The following is a 19,560-nucleotide window of genomic DNA, read 5'->3' as shown; positions in this document are numbered from 1 at the left end:
TCTAATGTATTGATAAAAAGTCTTCATCTAAAAACTGATCTAAAAATGTGCGGTGTCTAGTACAACAGAATCATGATCCTTGATTGGGGACTCTAGGTGCTACTGCAACAGGGAAAAAAATTAGTTTACTCCCTTTAGGAACAGCCCTTGCATAAAGATGGGGATGGACTGAACAAACATCTCTCTTCATGCTTTTATCTACTTATTGATTTCAGTTTTGACATATCTTCCCTTTCCGGATACTTTTGGATTTTCTTTATCTTTATAAAAGTATTAAAGTATAAAAGGTCTATGTTCCAGAGGGGGCATTTATAAATATACTCTGATCTTAACAACTCAGCCAACATGTTTTGCATTGTGCTCTGAAATTAAAAATTCATCGGGCTCTGGCCAGTGGAGGAAAGGGAGTTTAAAGTATGAATTCGTTGGAGAGAAGGAATGTAGCTAGCAGTTAGGAATTTGTTAACAGGCTGGCCAATACATTTCTTCCCCCTTCCCCCATCATCTTTAAAGTTAGACGAGCTGTTATACTCATTATGATCACTAACAGTAGGTGCAGGTATAGTGGATTTACTGTATGAGTCTAGCAGAATGAATAAAGAGCTTGTTGATTAAGCTGAAACCACTGGCAGCGTGTCAAAAGAAATATTGCCCAAGTTAATTAAAATTTGTAGGCCTTGTCAAAGATGGCATATACCTGCCTACATCTATGGCAAAGCAGCATCAGTGGCTGTTAGTGTTATGTATAGCGGAAATGTTGGTCCACAAGTTATTAGAACTATGCCTAATCTGGCCTTTATTTGCTTTTCACAAATGTTTGTACAATTTAATTTATTTTTAGTTGAAATGAAAAAAGTAAATTTGGAGCCATAGCCAAGGTAAGGGGAGTAGAGTAACATTTAGGTCTAAATGAGCAACAGTTACTAGGCATGGCAGGAAGTAACGAGTAGTTGAAGTTCTTCGTGCCAGCAATGGTCTTATGTATTTGTTTACATCTTGCGCAATAGGGCAGTGAACTTCGCTGAGGCCTCTCAGCAATATTATATCGCCAGCAGCAGTCATTTTTCTCTCCACTAGAGAATGGAACTGCCAAGAGACTTAAGGTGATAGCTCCACTTGCACCCCATTATTAGGTGCTGTGTAAACTTAGAACTCTCTACTGGCAGCAGGAGAATCCACCTTTCTAAGGACCTCATCCTGCAGCTTACATGCCTGGGTGGAGCCAAGGCCCATGGATCAGAGTGGGGCTCACATGGATGAGGTTGCAGGATCCAAGCTCTAAGTTTGCAGGACTGTCCCACTTTGACCCCCAACACCCCCACATCCCAGTTGAAATAGAGCATTTCCTGCATTAACTTGGCTACCTTAAATTAGAACCAATTACTACGGGTGAACAAAAATACAATTAAAATTGAACATGCAAGTATAGCCACAAAGTTGTATTTCATTTGTTGTGTAAAGTCACAACTCTGTATTGTTCTTTTTTAAAAAAACGTCCACATTCCTTGTGTTATTAAAAACCACGTACGCACTTTGAACATCATGTTGAGAAGTAGTCACACAAGAGTTGAAATTTGAGGAGAAAGCAGCAACAACCAGCAGCAACATGAGGGTGTTAAAACGAGTGAACCGTAGGGATAGAGTTACTGTATCGGCTGTGGAGTTTCAAATAATTAAAAATTAAACTTGAGTAGTACAGGTTAGAAATTGCAAGATGACAAAAAGAACCTCAAACAGCAGCAGTGGCTAACAGACACTAATACTTCACCAAAGGGGAAAAAAATGAAAAGTCTTTAAAAACTCTTGGGAGGCACAGCACCATTTTCTACAAAAATCAAGATAAGAATTAACATTTGCTTTTGGAGTATATTGCAGAACTGATTTTTCTGTTGTGGTGAATACAAGGATATTTCAAGACATATTACTATAGAGAAACATGCGACCTGTGCCGATGCTGTGACACAGTCAGAATCATTGTCCGTTTTCCCCATTTCCCCCCCCCCCCCTTGCTGGGCCAAAAATGAACAATAGTATAACCAAAGCTGTAGTTTTATTTACAGGATTTCTTTTGGAGCATAACATCCCTCTTGTAACCATGTTAGACTTTTATTCAAGAAAATGTTCCCAGACTCCAAAATTGCCAAAAGCTATGCATGTGCTTCCACAAAAATGTCCCACATTATACAAAGGGCAATCACACTTCAAGAATTTGAAAGTGTACAGAGTGTGATTGAAGGTCATGACTGATATTTTGGATTGGCGTTGGACACTAGTTCTGATAAGCTTGTGTTTTCTAATCTTGGTTACATATGAACACCCAGAAACTGACTTTACAGTTACTGAGCTTTTAGATCTGGATTCTTGCACATTGAATAACTCTCAGGAATTGTTTGATGCAATCCAGAATGTGCTATCAAAACACCACATCGACAGGAATGAATATGCTATGTATTCAGCAGACAATGCTGCAAAGATGCTGTGTAAGCACAACAGGCTCAAATGAAAGCCAAGCAAATAAACTAAGCATATGCAGCGGGGTGCTCCTGCCACCTTCTTCACTTAATGGCAGAGCATGGGTTGAAATCACTGAAGAGGAATGTTGAGGATTTGATCATTGACTACAGCTTTCAGAGAAGTGTCAAAAAGAGTGGAATCACTGAAATGATTACATGATACATTGCTAGGGTTACCAGATAGCAACTGTGAAAAAATGGGATAGAGGGTGGGGGGTAATAGGTGCCTATAAAAGAAAAAGTCCCAAAAAATGGGACTGTCCCTTTAAAAACGGGACACCTGGTCACCTTACATGTTGCAGTACCAATGAGAAGAAAATTGTGAAGCTTCTGAAGAAGTGCTGTCTGTCTTTGGAGAGATCTATTGAATGTATTTTGGCTACTTGGGATGGGCTGTATCCCCAGTTTGTCAGAACCTTTGATGGGGAAGAACAAAGAATACTGAGGAACTTAAAGAATCCTTTGAAGGTGTATTGTTTTAGCATGCAGTTTTGCCCACATTTAAAAAGTTTAACTGACTCCTCCAAACTGAAGCACTGATGACATTAATCTGTGCATCCAACAATGATGATGCTATGGTAAAATATTCTTTTGGAATTTGTGCAACCCTCCATGGTAGCTGTGAGTGAAGTGTTATGGGACTAAATTTACAAGGATTCTTCTGTGCAGTAACCAGTATCTTAAGTGTTTGTGGGCTTTGAGACACGAAGCTATGGAAGAAAACTTACATGATCAATACAAGGCCACATAAAACATTCTTAGTTGAAGCTGTGCAATTTTGGGGGGATGGGAGTGGGGGAGAAGCACTGCATTACATGAAAAAGGCAATGCTTTTAGAAGACTTTGTATTTAGGAGCCTGGCTTTTGATAATCCCACCAGTTGTTTGTTAGTACCTTTCCATGATCTGCTTTCTGAATTTAAGGATTATCAACTCTTTTATACAATTCCTGAATATGACAGCATTGTGAGAACCAAGGAATTTTGGGATAAAATTTCAAATGAAAGACCTAGTAAATAGCCAGGCAAGATTCTCTTTGCTTTCAAAACCTGTAAAATTCATATGTTTAATCCCCCACAGCATAGCTTCATTTGAAACTCTATTCAGCACAGTATGGAAAATAAACATGAGAAGTTCATTTGGGGAAAAAAATCATACAATATGTATGAAGAGGCAACAACGGTGAGGAATACAGTATGTGCTATACTTGCAGAAAAGTCAATACCTTTTCCCACATGAAGCATCGCCAGTGGCAGCCTTTAACTGGAGTTTGCAAAAGGCAAAATCTGCCACATATGCCTGTTTGTCCAGACAAAAGGAACACACTGCAAAGTAACAGAAGGAGCTTTTATATAGGCAAATACTTATTTTGTTCTATGCAAAACAAACAGGTTCCAGATTTTTTTATTTTATTTTACTAACAGTCATTTCACAAATTGTCAGTGGTGAAGACAGATAAAGAAATATTTATTGGCTTAGTCTTCCAGTAGTTTGAACATATTATAAGTGTCATACCAAATCTTCCCCATAAACATAATTACTGTATTTTTTATTGTGTCCTGCTGAGACCACTTAAAATGTTGAGGTGCAGTGACTGTGGCATGGGCAGTCAGGCCTAGTGGTTGGAGCAGAGGGTCAAAACCAAAGACAGTGTCAGGCCAGGGTCAGAGCTGGAGACAACGTCAGGGTAAGGCAGAGGAGCAGGGGTGTGGAGTAGGGCAAGACAGCAGGGACTGGGAGTAGATGGTGGTCTGGGATGGGAGGACAGGAACCAGGAGCAGGTTGGAATTCTTGGCTCAGGTAATCAGGAGAGGTCCAGAGTCGCAGCCAGCCAAGGATTCCTCTAGTTGCTCGGACACCTTCCTGGTTTATATAGTGCTCCTTAGCCAATACGGGGGGCTGGATGTTTCCCCATTGGGAGTGTTGGGGGCGGGGTCCTCTGCAAGCTAGCCCTTCACTCAACTCTACTGTAATTAGTCAGATGAGCTGCTAGGTGGCAGTTGTGATCTGAGCAATGCCTGGGGACCTATAGGCCCAGGTTTGACACCTGTGATCTCTCACAGGAGGATTAAGACAACCTAGATCCAGTTTTCACCCAGACAGTCTGGTTTTTGGCTTCTGTGTCCAAGTGCCATTTAGGGTTTCCAGGTGCCTGGTTTTTGGGCACCTGACAACCCTAAATGGCACCTGAACCAAAAGTCCCATTATTGTGGGGTGGGGGGAGGTGCCGGGTCATTAACCCACACCAGCCTCTGCTCAGCCGGGGCTGCCTCCTGTAGGCAGGCTCCTTGAGATGATCCTGCAAGCAACAAGGGGGGTGGGTGGTGTGATACAGGAGGGCCAGGGAGCAATGGGAAGTGGTAGAAGGGAAGTATATAAACCCTAGGTTAATTAAGGTGTGGTTCCCTGTAGACTAGGGAGGGTTGCTACAGGTTAATTGGAGCACCTGTAATCAATTGAGGCCCTGTTAGAAACCTAATAAAACCCCCTGCTTCAGGCAGTCAGGGGGAAGGAGAGAGGACTGGAGCTTGGAGGTGTGCTGTTAGACTTGGAGGAACAGAAAACCGGAGTAAGGGAGACCCTGCCCCAGCAGGGGAGGGATATTCCCTCCCCCAGCGTTTAAGGACTGAAGGTACCCCACCCAAGGGAGAAGAGGGTAAGAACCTGCAGGGGTTGAGAGAGGCTGGGACTCAGAGTGAGGAGCAAACCCAGACCCCTCCCCCGCGTCCCTCCTTTACCACCTTCCTGGGCCACTAGTGGGGCCCTTGGTGCCCCAAGAGCAGGGGTAAGGGGTGGTATTTTAGCCCCCCCCCCCAAGAAAAGCCCAGGACCCACCATACTATATTGACCATCTTGTCACAGTGGAAAGGGGAGAGGAGTGAGCAACAGGGGCAGGGCCTTGGAGGAATAGGCGGAGCAGGAGGTAGAGCCTCAGGGGTCCAGTTACCAGCAATTAGAAAGGTGGCAACCCCACCTAGATTTAATATGATAGACAGACAGGTCTCAACAACTGTGCCATGCTACATTTCTGCAGGTATGACTACACTGGCAGAGTTACATTGCTGGCAGTTACAGCGCCACTCAGAGCGCTGAAGGGAAACTGCTGTTGTGTGTTCACACTGTCAGCTGCCTGTGCAATAGCGAGTTCACGCTTGCTTTGGTATTCGGAGTGGTGCACTCTGGGCAGCTATCCCACAGAGCATCTCTTCCTCTTCTGCCATTAAGAGTTGTGGGAAGGCAGAGGGGGTCACAGGGCATCCTGGGTCCTGTCCCAATGCCTGTGATGCATTGCTTCGCATCCCAGCAATCCCTGTGCTTCAATCTGCAGTTGGCGCCATCTTTCAACGGTTTGTGTACTGCACGCTCTTTCAGGCTGCAGGAATGGATCCCGAAGCATTGACCAATATGCTGCTCGCTCTCACTAACACATCATGAGTGGCAGTGGAGTTATTTCCTTAAACTACAAAGGCAAGAGGAGTTTGACATTGATCTCACCATGCATAGCAGCTATGACACGATTACTTGTGGCATTCACGGAGGTGCTGACCACAATGGAACGCTGCTTTTGGGCTCGGGAAACAAGCACAGAGTGGTGGGATCACATAGTCACGCACGTGTGAAATGATGAGCAGTAGCTGCAGAATTTTTGGATAAGGAAAGCCAGTCATGGGACTGTGTGATGAACTGACCCCAGCCCTCCGGTGCAAGGACACGAGAATGAGCTGCCCTGTCATTGGAGAAGCATGTGGCGATTGCACTGTGGAAGCTGGCTACTCCAGACTGCTACCGATTGGTCGCTAACCAGTTCAGAGAGGGAAAGTTGACTGTTGGATGCATGTTGACAGAAGTGTGCAGGGCCATTAATTTCATCCTGCTCTGAAAGACCGTGACTCTGGGCAATGTGCATGACATTGTGAGGCTTTGCACAAATGGGCTTCCCTACCTGGGGGGCGGGGGTGATAGATGGCATGCATATTACAATTCTGGCACAGGACCACCTAGCTGCCGAGTACATAAATCGGAAGGGGTATTTCTCATTGGTTCTCCAGGCGCTTGTGGATCACTGTGGGCGTTTCACAGACATTAATGCAGGCTGGTCTGGAAAGGTGCATGACACACGCATCTTTCGGAACACTGGCCTGCAAGCAGGTACTTTCTTCCAGGACCAGAAGATCATGTAGGGGAAGTCGAAATGCCCATTGTGATACTGGGAGACCCTGCCTACCCCTTAATGACGTGGCTTATGAAGCCATACACTGGGCAACTTGACAGCAGCAAGGAGCGGTTCAACAACAGGCTGAGCAAGTGCAGAATGACAGTTGAGTGTGCTTTTGGCCATTTAAAGGCCCACTGGTGCTGCCTATATGGGAGGCTGGATCTGGCAGATGACAATAATCCTATGCTTATAGCCGCATGCTGTAGTCTCCATAATATTTGTGAAGGGAAGGGTGAAAGCTTCACTCAGGGCTGGACTGCTGAGGCTCAGTGCATGGAGGCTGAATTTGAACAGCCAGAGACCAGGGCTATTTGAGGGGTGCAGCGTGGGGCCATAAGGATCAGGGATGCCTTGAGGCAACAATTTGAAGCTGAAAGCCACTAACAGTTGTTGCTGTGCTTGGGAGTGCAGTGCTTGTAATGCTAGGAGGTGATTGGTGCAGATGATGCACTATGAAGATTTAAGAAAATTGCCTGTTGCTTTGAAGGGCTCTGTTTGCTTTCAATGAATGGAATAAAGATTGCTTTCAAACCAAAACAATTCTTTTATTAAAAACCAACAACTGGAGAAGAGAGACAAACAAAGAAACACATCAGCACTGTGGGGGAATGGGGAAAGGGAGGGTCCCAGGAGGAGGTGGGATCCTGGGATGGTTAAAGATTTATGTCCAGGTATCATATGCAACCTTCTCCTTTGGAGTACAGTACCCACTGCACTTCAGCAGGGCTAAACTGCAGAGGGATGGGTGTTGAGAACAGTGGGTACTGGGAGTCCACAAGGCTGGACTGTGATGGGGAAGGAGTGGAATGCAGTGGGTACAGACTGGAGCCAGGAGGTTGATAAGAGTGTGTTGGTGGTGTCTGGGGGGGCACATGGGAAGAGTTTTGCGACAGCGGCTGCAGGGGAGGGCGGGTGCGGAGGTGCTCAGTTTGCAGTGCTAGTAGCACCTGAAATGTGTCCACTTGGCTCTCCATAACATTTAAGAGCTGCTCCATGGCTTCATTTTGGCACTCTGCATTCTCCTTTCGGTCCCTCTTCTCGCTGTCCCATCATTCCTTCAATTCTTGTTTTTCTGCCGTGGAGTGCATCATGACATCACGCAGAAAGTCCTCTTTAGTTCTTCGTGGCAGCTTTCTAATTCTGTGCAGCCATTCAGCCAGTGATAACAAAGAGGGAGGTTGGGCTCCCAAGGTCATATCCGTGAAGCCAAAATGCAACATTTTACAGAAGCAGTATTGTTTGCAACACACAGACCACTGATACAGTGATTTAAAACACAGCCACTGTTCACATACCTGTCACTAACTGGCTCACCCCAGGCAAGCACATGAGCCACAAGACCCCCAAAATGGTGAGTAACTGCAGGGGGAGAGAGGGGATAAGAAGGAAAAAAAAGTGTTCCAGGACTGTACTGCACACTGGGCACGTGGCTCTTGGGGAGAGCCAGCACTGTAGGGGGGAGCCTTGTAATCATTAATGTCCCCACACTTTCCACAGGCTGTGTTCATTATGGAAGATCTCGCTATTGAGGGTGAGCAGGGAATCAAGGAAGGGTCTTCTACAAGACTGCGGCTTCCGCCCTGGCCCTTATGTGGCTTGCTTGTGTGCAGCAATGGTCTGCCCCCAGTAATGTCAGAGTGGCGCGGGAAAGTTACCCTTAATGGGGCAAGAAACAAAGCAGCTCTGCCAAAAAAACCTGTGGCAGTGGATTGCCCAGTATCTGAGAGTTTCATGGAGATCTCTGAGGCAGATTCCTGTGAAGTGAGGAGTCAATCAACACTCTGTTCCGCCACTCAGACTAGGCATGTGGTGGTACGTGCATCATACATACACAAGACTGCTTTCTGCAACCCTTCTGCCCCCAACAAGTTGCTTCAGCAATTCCTAAAATCAAAGCACTTAGCAGGGGCCTCCTCTCCTGTTTGTGCTTTGCCAAGCTCTGACAGCTGTGACTGGCTAGCCTCCTCTGGGGTAGAGAAGAACTCCTGGCTGTATGCTTCTCTAACCTCCGAGTCATCCTCTGCCTCTGGGTCCCCCTGCACATCCTCGTTCAAGATTTCCTCCTGGCTTGGTTCACTCTTAACTGGCACACGAGCCACCAAAGTATTCACAGTGGCCTTTGCAGTGGAGGTGGGGTCGCCACCGAGTATCGCGTCCAGCTCTTTGTAGAACCGGCAGCTCCTGGGTGCAGTACCGGAGTGGCGGTTTGCCTCCCACGCCTTGTGGTAGGTGTTCAGTGTGTCCTGGTCATGGCCCCTTCTGTCATGCATCATGAAATCTGTCCATAGGTATCATAATTCCTAAGGCTGGAGCGCAGCTGGGAATGGACAGCCTTCTCTCCCCAAATGCTAATGAGGTCCAGCAGCTTGGCATTGCTCCAAGTGGGGGGTGGGGGTTGGGAGAAAATCGCCTGGTGCGTGGAGCAGGCATGGTTACCTGGAAAGATGCACTGAGACCACTGCATGCATCACTGAGCAAAAAGGAAGGGGACTTTCAAAATTCCCAAGGAATTTAAGGGGTGGAGCTCACGGCTGGTTAGATGAGGGCAGGGCAGCGCAGTAGAATTCAAACCGATGACCAGAGAGGTGAGAACAGGTATTGTGGGACACCTCCTGGAGGCCAATCACAATGCTGTAATCAACCAGGGTGTCTATACTGGCACTGCAGCGCTGTAGCCCCAGCACAGAAAGCTGTATGCCTCTTGTTGGGATGGTTTTTTTACAGTGCTGCAACTGCATAGTTTCTGCTCACTAAGGGCTTGTCTATGCTACCGGACAGATCGACAGGCAGCGATCGACCCCCCGCTGGGTCAATTTATCATGTCTAGTATAGACATGATAAATCAACTGCCAGTTGCTCTAGTGTCGACTCTGGTACTCCACCTCAATGAGAAGTGCAAGGGGAATCAACGGGAGAGCGTCTCCCGTCGACACACCGCAGTGAAGACACCGCGGTAAGTAGATCTAAGTAAGTTGACTTCCGCTACGTTATTTACGTAGCTGAAGTTGCGTAACTTAGATCGATTTATCCCCCGCCACCCCCTGAAGTGTAGACCAGCCCTAAGTGGCTTGGCAGTGTGTACACCTCAGGAGTTATACCACAGAAAGCTGCTTTACTGTGCAGAAACTTGCTAGTGTAGACAAAGCCTGAGTGTGCAGAATTCGTAAGCTCAGTTATGCTGTCTGCAACCACTGCTTAAACCACTAGCCAACTATTCCAGCAGCAGGAATCGACATAAGAGTTTTGATTTTGAACATCGTGCTATCACAAGTATTTGTTTAACTCCCTGTCAAGTTGTATCACGCTGCAGTCTAGTGGCCAATTAACCCTAAGGATAGTTCAGCTAACAGTGACTCCTTTAGGTTATATAAAGTCTTGGCAGAATTCAATTTTTATTTTTTCATAATTCTGATGTCTCTTTATTCATATGAATTTTTTTTCAATTTTTATCTTTTAAATTTTCAGTTTGGGGAAATTATGGGGAGGTCAGACAATTGTTTAATGAGAGTACACGTTGAGTTTCAAAAAGTTAAAGCTTTATAACCATTAACACAAATTGTGAACATCACATTTCAAAAATATACAAAGTAAATATCCTTAAATCAAACCCTAATAAGTTCACAAGCAGCATTTTTCTTCACTGTGTTTATCTGTAAATTTCTATTATCAATGAAAATATTTTTTCATCAGTTTGCTTGTGTGTACAGTGAAAGCAACATTTACCAATTTTAAAAAACCCTAATCCTTCCAAGCTTAGTTATATACCATAGGTCTGCACTGTGGATTGGTTGTTCCCGTGTTCAACCCTTATGGACAACCCATGTTAGGAAAATAACGGCCATTTGATTAAATGAAGAGTTTCACAATGCATATGCATGAGACAGCAAAAATAAAGTCAGATAGGAAGTGCCAGAATGAAGGTGACCTAGTTTGACTTCACAATTATGTTTTTAATACAATTTGTCCTCCCACATCACAAACTCACCACCATGCTTAGCACTAGCTGGCCAGCTAAGAGGCACTGAGAACTGTACAGGTGATGAAGAATAAACTCCCCTGTTAACTCTAGAAGGCCCCAGTCAGGATTGTGGCATGCCAGTAGGACACTGTGTATAAGCTTGCTGTGCCCCTACCCTATTCATACCAAGCTTCATTCCCCACCTTGTCAAGCTGGCTCTGTTTGACACACACATGAGCAATAAAATAAGGGAATACTTCAGAACAGGATTTCACTGTAGTCACCCCACATGTGCCTCTCGTCAGTAACAAGTACATAATCATAGAGGCCCATGATTTAAACTTAACATTAAGTGCCAATACACAATATCTATCACCTACTCACTCATTTGTTTAGACAGGGAGCAAATTGCAGCCTGTCCTTGAAAAGTGGAATCAAGTTATTCCCATTGACTCATTTCTAATCATGGACGAGCATAAAACTAAGCCTGATCCTCATTCTTGCCTCTTTCACTTCCCCATCCAAATGTTTCAAGTCAAAATGGAGAGCTAATAGACTAACATCCACAAAAGACCATGCCCCTTACTGTAGCTGAAAACATTTGTTAAAGGTTTTTAACTTATTGCTTGTGAAGAAACGGAGAAAATGTAGTTTCCCTAAAAGCTTTGCAAATCCAATTAGGTTCTATTGTATTAGATCTGCCTCACGTAGGCAGCACTCCACATCTCTCATTTCCTTACCAGAATATGGGTATGAGTCACATAGGATGCAACATATCCCATGGAGTGTTAATGCTGTCAATTATTTAGCTATTTGTGTCCTGAGTAGTACCCATCCAGCAATAGTCCTCTTTGGCTTTTCGTCTTGATTGCACTCAGTCTTTTAAGTAATGCTACTTGATTTCATTTTCATATTATATTAATGAAAGTGGGAAACTGCAAAGTGAGACTTGTGTTTTTGGTACTTGTTTATATTTTAAAAAAAAAAAAGCTTAAGAAACACACACAGTAACTGGACATTTTGATCCGAAACCAACAAAGCCTGCGATCAGTATGCAAAGGCTTGCATGTATTGGACAGTGTTCAATAAGTCTCATTGTCGGTTTGCAAGGGCATCTAGGCTTTGGAGATAAGGAATTGAGCTAGGAGGAAAATCTAAATGGTTTTCAAGTACTTGTGGAAAACAAAGCTCTAAGAGGCTTGTGTTTTGTTAACACTTCATTAACTAGGATAGCCATAATAGTTTTTAGTTGTGCTGAAAATGTGACTTAAAACTGTATTTCTCTTTCCATTTTTGTAATGTTGATAAAGTCTTAGATATAGACTAAGTGGCCAAATTCAGCATGGGACACTGAGAATTTGTGCTTCTTAGTACTAATTCAAGTCCTGTTGTGTTATGTTCTTTAAACCACTGTGCTGATGACATACCATAGTAGCTCCTCCATTGGAAGTCATGGATTGTTTCCCAAGCATTTACATTTTAACAATATTAACTTAATTGCCATGTATTACCCTGACACAGAATACTTTCTTTCATGTTGGTGGTGGTTTGACAGAGTACTTCTGAAATACTAATATACGTGAGCATTTTAATAACTTGGGATAATGTTAATGGCTTCTCATCATTAAAATGATGTAAAATGAAAACAGTACCCCTTCCCCTCTGAGGAACTAACTCTTTGTTGAAGTTATAAGAACAAGAGCTGGGTGGGCGCTCATTTACCTGTCCTGTGAAAATGTGAGATTGTGAAAAGTTTCCCCATCCCAAATCAGGCTGAAGAGTCAAAGTTGTGAAAACGTTCATGAACCCAGAATCTCAAAAAAGATAATTGGTTTGTCAATTGTAACTGACTGTTTTGATTTTTATTTTAAAGGCTTGGTGTGTCGGTTGTTTTTCCTATTCAAAACAACTGTTTAGAAAACAATTGTCATTTACAAAATGTCAAATTGAAATGTTTTAACAATTTCCCAATTTTTTCTTCCCCAAAATATTTAATTTCTTGACTCAATCAAAACTTATCTATGCCCTCAGATGTTTTCATTTTTGACAAATTGGCATTGTCTCACAAAATCTTTTATCAAAACATTGCAGCCACCTCTAATAAGAACTATCACAGTTCTGGGGTTAACTGCATCTCTACCTCCTCCATGATCTGCTCCAGGGTGCCCCTTTAAGTCTGAGGTGTCACCTCTCTATTGGCAGGGACTTGTGTCCCTCTCCCTCCAGACCAGGAATTTAGGGTTGTAGTTCTCCTGCAATTCACTGTGCTTATCCCAGCAGTCTGACGTTAATCCAGTGCCTTCTGCTCTGCTCTCTTCCAGAGGCTATGGCAATGGTTACCAGTGACCAGCCAGCTTTCACAAAGCACAGTTCATTTATTTTAAAAACAAGCATTACAGAGAACATGTCAAAGCAATCAGCAGCTCACACACACACTAGGCTACCAGCTGTCACCCATCTTTCACATGGAGATCCTAGCAGGGTCCTTCAGACCCTTCCAGCATGATTTTTGCCCTCTTGGTTACAATCTCATGGCAGGTTTGGCTCAAGATGAGGGAACTCTCAACCAATTCAGGCTGATCGTTTTACCACAAGCTCTTTCTTTGTTCCCTTGGTTGCCTGTACCCTCTTTGAACCAGTTCACCTCAGGGGGTGGTACTTCTCTGCAGTTTTTTACCTGTCCCAGGGTTTGCAGTAGTTATCTACCATTGATTGAGTTCCTGGAGGATAACCCTCCCTCAGCCTAGAATACAATCCCTAGCTCTCAAAGATACAACATGTACAGACACACAAGTTCATTACTAATCCTGCTGCTGGAATAGAGTTGGTTGGAAATGTTCCACTGGAAAGTTTTTGTATCAGAACATGCCAGTGATCGTGATCTCCAACATTCACGGGAATGTGTGGTTTTCTTTTTTGCCTGCTTCTCCCATCATGGGCTGCCACAGAGCTGGGACCCTGGAAATCCCAGGTGCACCTGTTCAAGCCAGGGCTTCTCAGTAACCCGCCAGGAGGGCAGCCAGAGCTCTGAGCAGCCTTTCACAATTTCATTTAGAATCATTCATCATGGAATGTCATTTTGATTTTTTGAAACCAAACAGGACTCACCTGTTCAGAGGGAAATTTTGAAGTTGCCAGTTTTCATTCCAACATGGAAAAAACATCTTTTGAAGGGAATTCCAGGTTCTGACCAGCCCTTCTTGGCAATGCCTGTTGCACTTGCAGCTGATACCTTTCAAAATGAAGCATGTGTTGCTTTCTACAGTGAGAGTTATCCAAAGGACTCTTCAGGAAGGGGTACAGGCTTGGTCTCACTGTGTCACATTCTCTTAAGAGTGTCTTGTAACACTTGTTGAACTGGAAACCCTAGTTTCCTGGGATGACTGGGACTATGGCTGTTGTGCTCTTTCCATACCCTTACTGCCATGCACAGGACGGCTACAATCCAGCCTTATAAACACATGCTTCCAATGGACACACATTACACTGGTGGAAAAAGGTTAACACTGATAAAATGCAAGAGAAATATGCTTTGACTGTTAGCTGAAAATGTTTTGACCCTGGGTTTATAGTTTGAACTGGATGTAACTAAAACATACTCTGCAAAAAAGTAACACCAATCATAACATCTTAGATTAAAAGACCATTTGCACCTATCTCACACAGTCTTGTTAAAAGATTTTCATCAGTTCTGAATAATGTTACGTTTTGTCATTTCCACTTTCCCACAAAAGAGCTAGTTTAAGAGAAGTGAGGCAGAAGGGAAATAGAAGACAAATGCTAATGTGAGGTTCGAGTAACAGGTTTAAAGTGCAGCAACTGCACTAATCTTTATGTAGCTAAAAAAGAAAATTTAAGAGACTATTCAGAATGCAAGCCTACTAGGCTGGAAATTACAGATAAATGATTCTTCTAGTTTAAGACCAGGTTTCTCAAACAGGGGTCGCCGCTTGTGTAGGGAAAGCCCCTGGCAGGCTGGGCCGGTTTGTTTACCTGCCCCATCTGCAAGTCCAGCCGATCGCGGCTCCCACTGGCTGCGGACCGATGCTCAGGGCTAATGGGGGCTGCTGGAAGCGGCGGCCAGTATGTCCCTCGGTCCACGCTGCTTCCAGCAGCCCCCATTGGCCTGTCACTGAACCTTTGTGCCTCCATTTACCTTTTATCCAAATTGAAGTAAAATATAGTAGCCTATGTACAAGGGTCCCAGCTTTCAAAAGGTGGGTAAGTTCCAAGTATTACATTTGTCCTACATAATGGAGCCATATTAAAAATGGTGAATTATATTATACACACTTTATAAATATTCATGGACTCCAAGGCCAGAAGGAACCACTTTGCTCATCTAGTCTGACCCTCTGTGTAATGCAGGCCATAGAATTTCCTCCAAGTAATTCCTAGAGCAGATCTTTTAGAAAAACATCCAATCTTGATTTAAAAATTGTCAGTGATGGAGAATCCACCATGACCCTTTATAAACTGTCCCAATGGTCACTTACTCTCACATAAACATTTAATGCCCTATTTCCAATCTGAATCCTAGCTTCAACTTCCAGCTACTGGATTGTGTTATGCCTTTCTCTGCTGGACTGAAGAGCTCATTATTAATATTTGTTCCCCAGGTAGATGTGTAGACTATGATCAACTCAACTAAACAGATTGAGCTACTTGAGCCTATCATTATAAGATATCTTTTTCTAATCCTTTTTTCATTCTCATGCTGCTAAACCCTCTCCAGTTTAATCAACATCCTTTTTGAATTGTTGACACAAGAACTGGATGCAGTATTCCAGCAGTGGTAGCACCAGTGCCAAATACGGATGTAAAAACCTTTTTGCTCTTATTAGAGATTCCCCTGGTTATACTGTTAAGGATCACATTAGCCCTTTTGGCCACAGTGTCACATAGGGAATTAATGTTTCATGACTTTGAAAAGGAATTGGGGGGGGGGTCAATGCTTCCCAGGATAGAGTCCCCCATCTTGTAAATAGGTGTGGTCATCTTATTTGACCATGCTTTATTGCACCACTACAGCCATTGTATTTTCTTCCTTTTTGCCTACGGTCACTGGGCATGACATCTTGCAGTTGCAGAGCTAATTCATGACACCTTGCAGAAGACAGATTTGGGATTTCTCCTTACATGAAACTTCACATTCTGCCTGAAAATAGGAGGGGCTGAATAGTTAGAGAAGAGTATTTTTAATGGTGTGTTCAATAGCTATGCTGCATGCTGTAAACAAGGAACAGAAGGCCAATGAATGAGATATTCATCAGTGGCTGGAGACAATGGCTGTTGTATAAACAGCTTTCATAGGGGGAAGGTCAGGTATTCAGTTAATATTTTATAGTTACCATATGTCAAAGTAGAATTTTAACAGGAACAATTGGAAACTTTGCAAAGAAAGTGGCAGCAGTGAAGGAATAAGTCAAGTAGTCAACCAAATTTGGCAGAGGACAAAAGCACCCATAGACGCTCTTGTCCCATCAGCATGTAACATTTCTATGCTATCGGTATTCTTTGAGACATTTCATGGGTCTGTTAAGGATGGCTTGCACACAGGCTTCTCTAGCCCACAGAGTTTGGAAATGAATCTGCACACTAGTTCTCGAATATATCAGTGTAGTTTGTAATGCCTGTTCAGGTTGCCAAGCTTCTACTGTGGTGCTCTACCTTCACTTACCCTCATCAGGAACCATGACAACTAAGTCAAGCATTTCAGTGTGAGTGGGAGGGGGGGGGAGTTGTTTGTTTTTATCTCAGGGACCCTAAGCTATTGAACTTTTACCTGCTTGCTTTAGTAAAACTTTGTTACTTGAATAACAGTTACATACTTTATACACAAAGTGCAAACAGCCTTTAACTAGAGGTCATCTGCCTTCCCTTTATGATGTAGAAGTAGAAACTTGATTATTATGGCTTCAAGGATAGGTTTTATATATTCAATGGGGTATCTGAGTGAGGATTTTTAGGTTAAAAAAAACAAACAACCCACCCACACACCCAAAGCGTGTTGTACTTCAATGGACATTTCACTTTCTATACACCAGCATTTAAAGGGGCATTTTGATAAGCTTGGTATGCAAGATACTAATTGCCCTTTGATACAGTTGGGCAGGAAAAGTCTACTTAAATAGATTTTCTTTTACAATGACCTCTACCTGACCTTGTGCCTCTTTCACTCCGTCATGATTGATATTGTTCCTTATAAACATCAGGGAAAGCTGTACTCAAACTACAGATGGATTCAGTTTTCCAAAATGGAGCGTGGAAAATGATATCTGTCTTCTGCTATGATAACATCCCCACAATTGAGACTGAAACAGGAATTAATCCTAGTAAAGGTTATTCTTTATTTTCTGTGCAAGTTTAAGGCCAAATTTGAGATTTTTGGCTTTAACACTGCCAAGGATATATGGGGTTGGGAAATGCAGTCCACTACGTCTGACTTTTTATTGTCCACTGGGTATTTTAAATTCAGCTTCTTTCTGTGCAGCTGAAGAGTACAGAGACCAGGAGATGAATAGCCCAAAGTGCTATGTATTGTCAAATCTGTTAATACCAATATAAAAAAAAATCATGTTATATAGGTTGGTGGGAGGCTTTGTTGAAATCTTTATTAGGACTATTTTGCCAAGTCATAATATTATGGCATGTACAGTACTCATCATAACATATGCACAATCAATATCAAGTTGTTTTTAGTGCACACAGCTGTTGTATGGCCTTTACCAAGATGATTTTCAATTAAGTTCATATTCTATTTCTTACCGTTCATCAAATGCACTTCCTATTATGTTTCTGGCTTCATTACATTTTTAGAGTGCTGGGAAATACAAGGAGAACCTAGAACAGGTGCAGTATGCTAGCAATGAGACCATTTGGGTAATAAGCACTTTTTTGTAGGAAAGAGAGGCCAAAACTTCTCCAGGAACTCACTGCTGATCAGTAGTGGATCTCATTTAAATTTCTCCTGTGGCTGTGGGTGCTGAACATCTGGAAATGGCCAGATTTTCTACTTCCCTGCACGCTGTCAGCTGTTAACCAATAGTTAAACGCTATTTTCCTTGATAGGGGACTGACTGCAATTCTTTGTTCGGATTGGTTTTCATTGACTTTGCTCTTCATTTCCTCTCAACAAGTGCATGCCAAGAGTCTCAAAACAGGGCTTGCCACGCATCTCTCCCACCCATTGTCAACCACAACGGTGGTTCTACAGTTTGGAGTACAGCATCTCTCATGAGTGCATGCTGTACGATAGAAACACACCAAGAAAACTGGGGAAGCAGCTGCCCCAGGGTCAGATCACCACAAATGGCTTGTTTTCATTTCTCATCCAAAGCACCTAGCCCCATTTCTCTATGGTTGCAGCCAAAGATGTAGAACAAAAAGGACAGAACAAGTAGTGATTCCATTACTAGGTTAATTGTCACAGGCTGAACCCAGAAGACGATGACAAGAGGCTAATGTCATGTAAGCTTGAGATCCTTTCTTCCTTGTTGTGATTCCCTGAGACCTTTTCCATTTGGCTTATCCATAACACCTGACCAGTTCTGGAAGAAGACTTGATCCAGTTGTCTGGGATCCAAAACGCTCAGACTCTGGATTTCACCACTCAGGTTCCTTTATATGGCATACAGCAAAGCTACGCTGAGTTGATCAGATAGAAGCATAGGGGGCTTACCAAACATCCAAAGTTACACAGAAAACCCTTCCTTTTATATATTTATAGATATATATTTATATAGTGATAGACCCAGACCAGTTGGGAACAGCAGAGTAGCAGAAGGGAGATATACTGGCCACTGGATAAGTAGTTTTCTGTTCCCTGAGTGACCAGAGCAGGGGCTGCTAGACCACCTGACTCCAATTAACCTGCTAAGAGTCAGGTGAGGCAGTTAAGCACCTGACTCTAATTAAGGCCCCTCTGATGCTATAAAAGGGCTCACTCCAGTCAAGCCAGGGGGAGCCAGGGAGTGGAAGTGTGTGAGAGGAACTGGGAGCAAGAGGAGTGCAAGAAGCTGAGAGTGAGTAGGCGTACTGCTGGAGGACTGAGAAGTACAAGCGTTATCAGACATCAGGAGGAAGGTCCAGTGGTGAGGACAAAGAAGGTGTTGGGAGGAGGCCCTGGGGAAGCAGCCCAGGGAGTTGTAGGTGTCGTGCAACTGTACCAGGAGGCACTCTAAACAGCTGCAGTCCACAGGGCCCTGGGCTGGAACCCGGAGTAGAGGGTGGGCCTGGGTTCCCCCCATACCTCCCAACTCCTGATCAAACACAGGAGGAATTGACCTGGACTATAGCTTCTACCAGAGGGGAAGGTCTCTGGACTGTTTCCTGACCCACAGGGTGAATCTGTGAAGTGAGTAAATCTGCCAATAAGCGCAGGACCCACCAAGGTAGAGGAGGAACTTTGTCACAATATATATACACACACACACACACAAAATACATTGCATTTGCTGTATATTACACCACACATTTTTGGATTGGATTGGTTACTTTGCAGGATCAAATCCCTGTACAGCATGCTCTGTCCATGTGTTGTTCACATTCCAGATTTATCTTGTCCATAGTCCCTACCATCAAGATGTTGTTGCTTATCTTAGCTAGCACACACATCCTGACGCCAGCAAACTGTTTGTCAAGCTCCTCTTTACAACTTAACCTTCCATTTATCTTCCCAATTATGCCCACTAAGAAATTAGGCAAGTTACTTATGTCAAGCCAGACCTACACCTCTCGTCATCAATTCAAGTTTGAGATCAAGGTTTCCATCCCCACTCAATATTACTTTAAAAGGTTTTATCACAGCTCATTGTACCAAAAGGAGGGGAAATGGTTTCAGTCAAAGCATGGGTATCACTTTTCAATGTTGTC

This window comes from Terrapene carolina, unplaced genomic scaffold (genome assembly GCF_002925995.2).
Source record: "Terrapene carolina triunguis isolate 2854851 unplaced genomic scaffold, T_m_triunguis-2.0 Scaffold838, whole genome shotgun sequence".
NCBI classification, from domain to species: Eukaryota; Metazoa; Chordata; order Testudines; family Emydidae; genus Terrapene; species Terrapene triunguis.
Note: the sequence above shows the minus strand (reverse complement) of the source record.